The 7,439-nt window shown below is 39.7% G+C and overlaps 1 pseudogene; it reads left to right on the top strand.

The window, feature by feature from the left end:
• The first annotated feature begins 6,179 nt into the window (after positions 1-6,179).
• On the top strand, positions 6,180-6,298 carry LOC145080463 (5S ribosomal RNA; annotated as a pseudogene).
• Positions 6,299-7,439: the final 1,141 nt, after the last annotated feature.

Below are 7,439 nucleotides of genomic sequence, written 5' to 3'. Positions count from 1 at the left end.
AATATTATTAATAGTCGTACAATCGGGTCTTGGTAGAAGGCTACTTTCAAAACAGTCGGGTCTTGGTAGAAGGCTACTTTCAAAACAGTCGAGTCTTGGTAGAAGGCTACTTTCAAAAGTTAGGATCATAATGCTAGCTTTATGATTCCTTAATGTATACACTATAGGATACATATATACTAGTAGATTCCGACAACTAATAGGATGTGTGCTCTTCGCTTCATTTCCTGTTCTCGTTGGATTGTGGGCTTGGAATGAGGTCACCCAATCTATTATCTACCCGAATCTATATATATATCTATGCTTAGTATACATTAAGTCATCATAAGGGTACCAGGTGTGGATCAGATTAAAGGACACAGAGTCAACGCACAACTTTTCTAGTACAATGCATACCTTTCAAAGTCAGTACTTTTGGTATACAAAGCTAGAGATTTCCTAGATAAGGGCTTAATCCATTTTATTAAGCCAGTACAGTTTTAGAGACTTTAGGTGAGTACCTCTATAACACCTTAGTTTATACACCATGTTTATATATAAAACTAATACCCAATAGATAGTTAAATGTGTGTTTTCCGCCTTACTTCCTATTCTCGTTGGATTGTGGGCTTAGGGCAGATTCACCCAATTAACTTGCTACCCGATATCAGATTATATATAGCAGTATAAACAAAGCTATTATAAAAGTAGTCACCGTAGTCATTATTTTACAATAAGAAAAATAGGTTTTCTTAAAGAACTTTCATTAAATATTTAAAGGAACCATTACAAATAACTCCATGAGTAACAAGTGAATACACCAGGGTTATATATGACAACGATCTAACAACCAATTGAATGTGTGCTAGCCGCCTTACTTTCTGTTCCCCGTTGGGTTGTGCGCTTGGGGTAGATGCGCACAATCGATTGTTTGTTTACTCTGAGTATATATAACTTGTACCCACTTAGTACCCATAGAAAGGCTTGTAGTGTCATTTTACTTAACTTTCATTCAAGTAGGAAATATAGGAGTTTCTAGAGGAACAGGCGAACTTTTCAAAACAGAACTTACAGCTTACATCACTTTTACATATACATTTTCAACCACATTTTATAGTTTACTCACATCACTAAAATCTTATGAACTCACCAGCTTAATTGCTGATCAACTCTTTCAAATAACTTGCATTCTCAGGAGACTACTAGACAGGTGCTCATGCTGGGAATTTAGAAGATGAAGCATTATAGCTTCAAGTCTTGTTTTGTTATTTTTTTATGACTGTAACACTCATGTTTCTAGCCTAGGCATTTATATTGAGTTGATAGTCTAGGTTAACCTTTGTAACTCATTTTGAAGAAATGAAAAGGAATTATGTGAATATTATGTAAATTATGTGTTTTATACTTAATTATTAGGGCTTAATTAATTAAGAATAAAAATAAGCGTCAAAATTAAAGTGTGAGATAAGCCTGATATCTTTACATAAAGTTGTAGTGGTCGAAACAAGGATTTCGGGGATATAAAGAATACCAAAATCCGAGTTATAACGAAGAAGTTATGACCTGTCGAAGTTTCGCGACAAAACCGGCACGGTGTTGAATGTCGTAAAAAGTGAGTTTTCGATAAACTACTTTTTAGCCTTAGTAATCTAAACGAAAGTCATAGTATTTGTTAAACCGGGAAGTTCGATAAAAAGAACGCCCAATCTGACTTCGTATGAGGAAGTTATGATTTTTCGAAGTTTTAGCGTAGTAGTAGACAGCTAAAAACTCGAATTTTAGATCGAGTGATTTTTAGCCGACACAACCTAAACGAGAATTGAAGGTCTCGTCATTAGGAGCACAACGGTAAAAAGTCTGACGAAAACAGACGTCAGATGAAGAAGTTATGAATTTTTAACGGATTTCCTGTACCGGTCTGTTAAAAATAATAATACAAAATTTAAAGTCAAAATTAGCCGACAAAGTCTAAATGGAAGTTGTAGATCGTAATTTTAGCTACGCGTGCATATAAAGAACATAAAAAACGGAGCTCGTATGAAAAAGTTATGGAGTTTAGAAGTTTTGGCGCGAAAACCGAGAAATTTCGCATAGTCACAGTTTGCCACGTCACCCTCGCTTAGAATGTGACACGTGTCCTGCTGAGTCACCAGGCTGCTGAGTCACCGAGGCTGCTGAGTCATGTGAAGCCACGTGTCATCTTCTGATTCGACCGAGGAGGAGGCCCAATCCGAAGCTGCCAGCCTTCTGTTCGAGCCTCGCACCCAGCTCCAAGCCTCGCATAGCCTAGCTCCAAGCCTCGTAGGTGCGCCAGTATGCCGCGGTCCACTTAGAAGCCGCCAGCGAGCCCTCGCATGTGCGAGCCATGTGCGAGGCACCCCCCCTACGAGCCTTCTTAGCCGTCGGATCAGGAGACTTCTCAGCCATTGGATTAGAACTTCGGACCCTATAAATAGAAGGGTACCTGCGAGGGTTCCCGGGTACTTTTGGAATTTTGTCACTTTTAACCCCTAAACCCATATTTCCTTCATCTTAAAATCCACCAAAGCCCCTGTATTGATTGTAAAGCCCGGAATACCCTACAAAGTGCCCGAGAAGTCCGGAAAATTTATCTTTTCGGTTTCGAAGCCTGACTTTTGCAGAGCCCGGTTTCTCAATAAAACTCTCGGTTTTATTAGAAACGATCGTTTTAGGAAATGAATTGCTGCGCGATTTTCACCAAAATACGTGAGTGTGTAGTTACTTTCAATTTACACTTAAATATGAAGTATTTACCTTGAAATACGTGTTATGTGTAAATATGCTAATTGTTTATTCGAGGTGACTGTTGAATTGATGTTTTATACAAGTTTTAAACTGTATATGCTTTTTATCTACAAAATATGTTGGGTAGAACATGGGTAGATGAAATAGTTGATGTGTGTTAAAAAGGTGAGAGGCCTCGATGTTGTTGTTGTTGTTGTTGTATTCATCTAGCGAAGTATAGATGACGACCACGGACTTTCTAGATAGTCTAGTGGAACACTAGCAGGTTCGCAACTTGTAGGTGTTGATGAATTAAATGTTCATTGGCGTACTTCATCCCCCTCATGGTTGCCTTAAGGACATGTATGGCTGAGGAAACCCCTTAGCAGTAGTGTCCATCCCGATGATAGTCCTTAGGCTAGGTCCCTTGTGATAGGTGTTTAGGGACGTAAAGTGAGGACAACGGGAATGGGTAATCAGGGTTATTGTTGATTGGTGAACTTAATAAGTATATTATTATTGTGGGTTGAAAACTCTATATGCTCACCAGGCTCCCAAGCCTTACCCACTCAGTTTTATGATTACAGGTAGTGGACCCTGAGCATAGTTGGAGGACAATGAGAGATTTTTGGATTATAAGCCAGTAGTTGTAAATAACTGTTGAAAGGCTTATAATGTCTTGTTTATGCTTTTGATCTGTATCGGAACATGACATCCCGAGGTTTTGATATGAAATGAAACTATACATTTCTTAAAGAAGGTTTTGATAAACTTTTATCATATTTTGTTTGGGGACCAATTCCGCAACATCTTTAAAAAAAGATTTCTCTGATTTTATTTTAAAAAGCATAAATTAAATCGGTCTTTTCTGGCCGAGAAATTTGGGGATGTCACAATGACTTCTATGTTTTGTGAACACACACATTATAAACACTTTCTTTTGAAATGAAATGGTTGTTTATTACTTGCTTACTGTATACATATCTCCTGATACTTGACATGACGTCCTCCACCCCCGAACATTTCCGCTATTCCGGTTTTGGGGTGTGACATAAGACCTACTACAAGGTCAATTTTCCCCAAACTTATTACGTCTTAAACATCGATGATATTGACAGTCTGCTAACTTCCGTGTCACTCTTCGTTCAATTACTTTCATCAGACTATCGTTGGAGTCTACCTGAAACTCACCCTAGTCAAGTCATTAGACTAGGGTAATTTAACTCAGGGATCATTCCCAATTCTCTTTCAAAGGTTGGATCATGTTATTCACTAACCAATGGTACCCAGGTTTAGACGACAAACATATTGAGACCATTCTATGAACTTACTTCTAATCTGTACTAGGACTGCATCATAGGGGTGTAGGTCAAACCTTCGAGAACATACTTCTACTCTTTACGTGAACGATCGAAATACATCTAGGTTCAATGGTAACATTTTCTAGGTATTCTAGTAACATTTACTAGGAATTCTAGTTCATTAAAAAGAATTCGTAAGAAGGTTATTATTATGATTTCCTCGCTTATACATTCCCGAGTTATATATAACGAAGACCTGGTAGACAATAGAATGTGAGATTTCTAACATAGTTTCTTTTCCTCGTTGGGATGTGAAACTAGCATAGAGTCACACATTTTACTATCCGCCTAATCTTGATTATATCATAACCTGTATAAGCAAAGTTTTCATGTATAATAACTCATATCTTAGTCAGAATCAAAATAATATATGTTCAACCGTAATAGCTCACGAACTCCTTTTCTTTCGTATTACAGAATCATGTCGTCATCCAGAAATAACCCACCGAGCAACGAAACCCCTATCCTTCATATCGACGCCGCTACATTACAAGTCGCGGTAACAACTGCTGTGACAGCTTTCCTTGCACACATCAACTCTGACAACGCAAACAAGACTGGCAAAGGAGTCAAAAATTCCAATTGTTGTACCGATACGGGAAGCCAACAAACGACAACAGTCACGGACTTGCAAAACCGTAAAACCGAGAAGAACAAACGAAAGTGCCAAGCCCAAAAGGAGCACAAGAGATCTCAAAGACTTGCCATGTAACAACAACAAGTGGCAACCCCTGCCATTTCAACACCGATCAGACCATACGAGGGAAAACTTCCAAAGTGTAACAAGTGTAGCTTTCATCATAATGGGGCTTGTCATGAAATGCAATGCTGCAATTGCCACAAATTAGGGCACCATGCCCGTAGCTGTAAAGCAAAGGCACGACCCATTTCTCAAATCCCTGGCATCGGGATCAGGCCTGCACACGATGGTAGTGGTAAAAATGGAACCTATAAAAGGAAATTTTCAAAGTGGATGAACAAAGAAAAGACCCGTGTCCACATCACTCTGACTTGACACCTCACCTCCACCACTAATGCTAGTACTAGTCAGACATGTCACAAATGTGGTGAGATAGGGCACCTCAAGATGGATTGTCCAATAACAAAAAACTCTGGCGCAGACGGGAAGATACTAAGGATTACTGCTGCAGGAGAGACTACTCCGGACCCACATTAAAGTAATTAAGGTGTTTTGTTGTAACAGACCCATAAAACATGTTTAAAACTAGTGCAACTCGAGTTTTATCTTTTGCGAGATCCTGTCAGTGAAGGGACCCTTGTGTTGCGTATAATTGCCTTTTATAGTATACCTTGTTCGCAGCATTAGTCTTATAATTAATCTAAAGTACTATAACTCTGTTAAAAGTTTCACTGTTGTGTTTTGTCTATAACGCCTTTATGATCAAATCTAGTGCCTTTATTTCCAAGTGATTCCGATATTATCATTCAACTTGAGTCCCTTCGATCCTCGCAATACCAATTTTGTGCGCACATCTCTTGCTCCAAAATCGTCTTTCTAGCAAAGCCGTCATTCCAGAACTCCGAAGTACTCATGCATAGAGTACCTCATGTTTCGTAACCTTTCCGAAGAAAACTGAGCAAACTTCCCCAAAGTACCACTCATACAGTACGTCAAGTTCAAATCAAGGACCCTTACGGTTGATCTATCGCTGAAGGATGTATACATAGGGGTGGTATATAATCAAGGTTCTATAGGTTTAGAATTGATGATTCCACTTTAACTTCTTTTCCTTGTTGGGATGTGAGCTTAATGAAGAATCATTTATTCGACTACCTTTTCAATCTTAATTATATACGACTCGTATACACGAGACTGTGATTGATGAACCATGTATGATTGCTAATATGAACTTCAGGACGGAGACTGCCCAAGACTACGAGTAATCGCATCGACATGCGAACAAACTTAGAACCCAATACTACTCCCGTAACCAGATCGCCCTATAGTCTCACACCCACAGAGATACAAGAACCATCTGGATAGCTTAACGACTACTCAGCGATGAAATGAGAAGACCAACCTCCTCACCTTGGAGAGCTACGGTCTTATTCTTCAAGAAGATAGATTTTAGGGGGTTCGATCATACCAGCGCTAATGCAACGGATCCCATCAGAACCCTGTAGTTAAGCATGCTTGGGTGAGAGTAGTACTAGGATGGGTGAGCCCCTGGGAAGTCCTCGTGTTGCAGACCTCGACAAGATTTCCACTAGAAAACATTACCTTCTGCCTCGCATAGATGAATTGGTTGACCAACCGCAAAGAATGATGTACCTTTTAGAAATGGACCTAAGATCTGAATATCACCAGTTGTGAGTATTAGAGAAGGATGTCTCGAGGACAATCTTCCAAACTCGATGCGGACACTACAAGTCCGTAGTGATACCCCTTGGATAGGACCAATATGCCCGCAATATTCATGAACTTAATGAATAGGGTACGCCATTCTTACTCGGATCAGTTCGTCATTGTCCTTGTAAATGATTTAATTATCTACTCTCGTAGTAAGAATGAAATCACAAAGAGCATCTACGACAAACCATGGAAACATTACGATCAGAGAAGCCCTACGCGAAGTTCTCTAAATATGAGTTTTGGAATTTAAGAGTCGAATTCCTAAGACACACTATTAGTGATGTGGGAATTCTTGAGGACCCTTCCAAAGATCAAAACTGTTGAGAATTGGTCAGCACCGAAGACGCCTACGAAAATTCGCCAAATTCTAGGTCTCGCTGACCTACTGTCGAAAGTTCATTCAGAACTCCTCGCGGATTACGGAACCTCTTATGACTTTGACACAGAAGGGAGTGGTCCTTGACTCGGAAGAGAAGCAAGAGGAAGAAACCTTTGGAATTCCAAGTGAGAGACCAAATTCTTTTGGAAGTCTCACCCTGGGAAGGCTTGATACACTTCGGAAAGCGTGGGAAGCTAAATCCAAGATAGGTAGGACCTCCGAGATTCTTGCCAGAATTGGCCATGTAACTCACAAATCCAACCTACCCTGCGAACTCAGCAACGTACATTTTACCCTCCACGTCTCGAACTTGAAAGCATACCTTTCCGTCAGGATTCTTGTAATCCCACTCAACAGGATCGAGATCAACAAGAACCTCACCTTCGTGAAAGAACCATAGTGACCATGGACCAAAAGGTCAGGTGAACGAAACAAAGCTGCTTCCCATTAGTAAAGATTCAATGGAATGCCAATCGAGGACCTGAATTCACTTAGGAGCGCGAGAATCAATAGATTAGAAAATATCCCCACTTCTTGGCTCGATTATTCATGCCTACTTCTTTACCTAAATTCTATTTTCGGGACGAAATTCCCTCTAACA

This window comes from Lactuca serriola, chromosome 1 (genome assembly GCF_051521515.1).
Source record: "Lactuca serriola cultivar US96UC23 chromosome 1, Lser_US96UC23_V15, whole genome shotgun sequence".
NCBI classification, from domain to species: domain Eukaryota; kingdom Viridiplantae; phylum Streptophyta; class Magnoliopsida; order Asterales; family Asteraceae; genus Lactuca; species Lactuca serriola.
The sequence above is the reverse complement of the archived record's forward strand: the minus strand, read 5'-3'. Positions and strand labels throughout refer to the sequence as shown.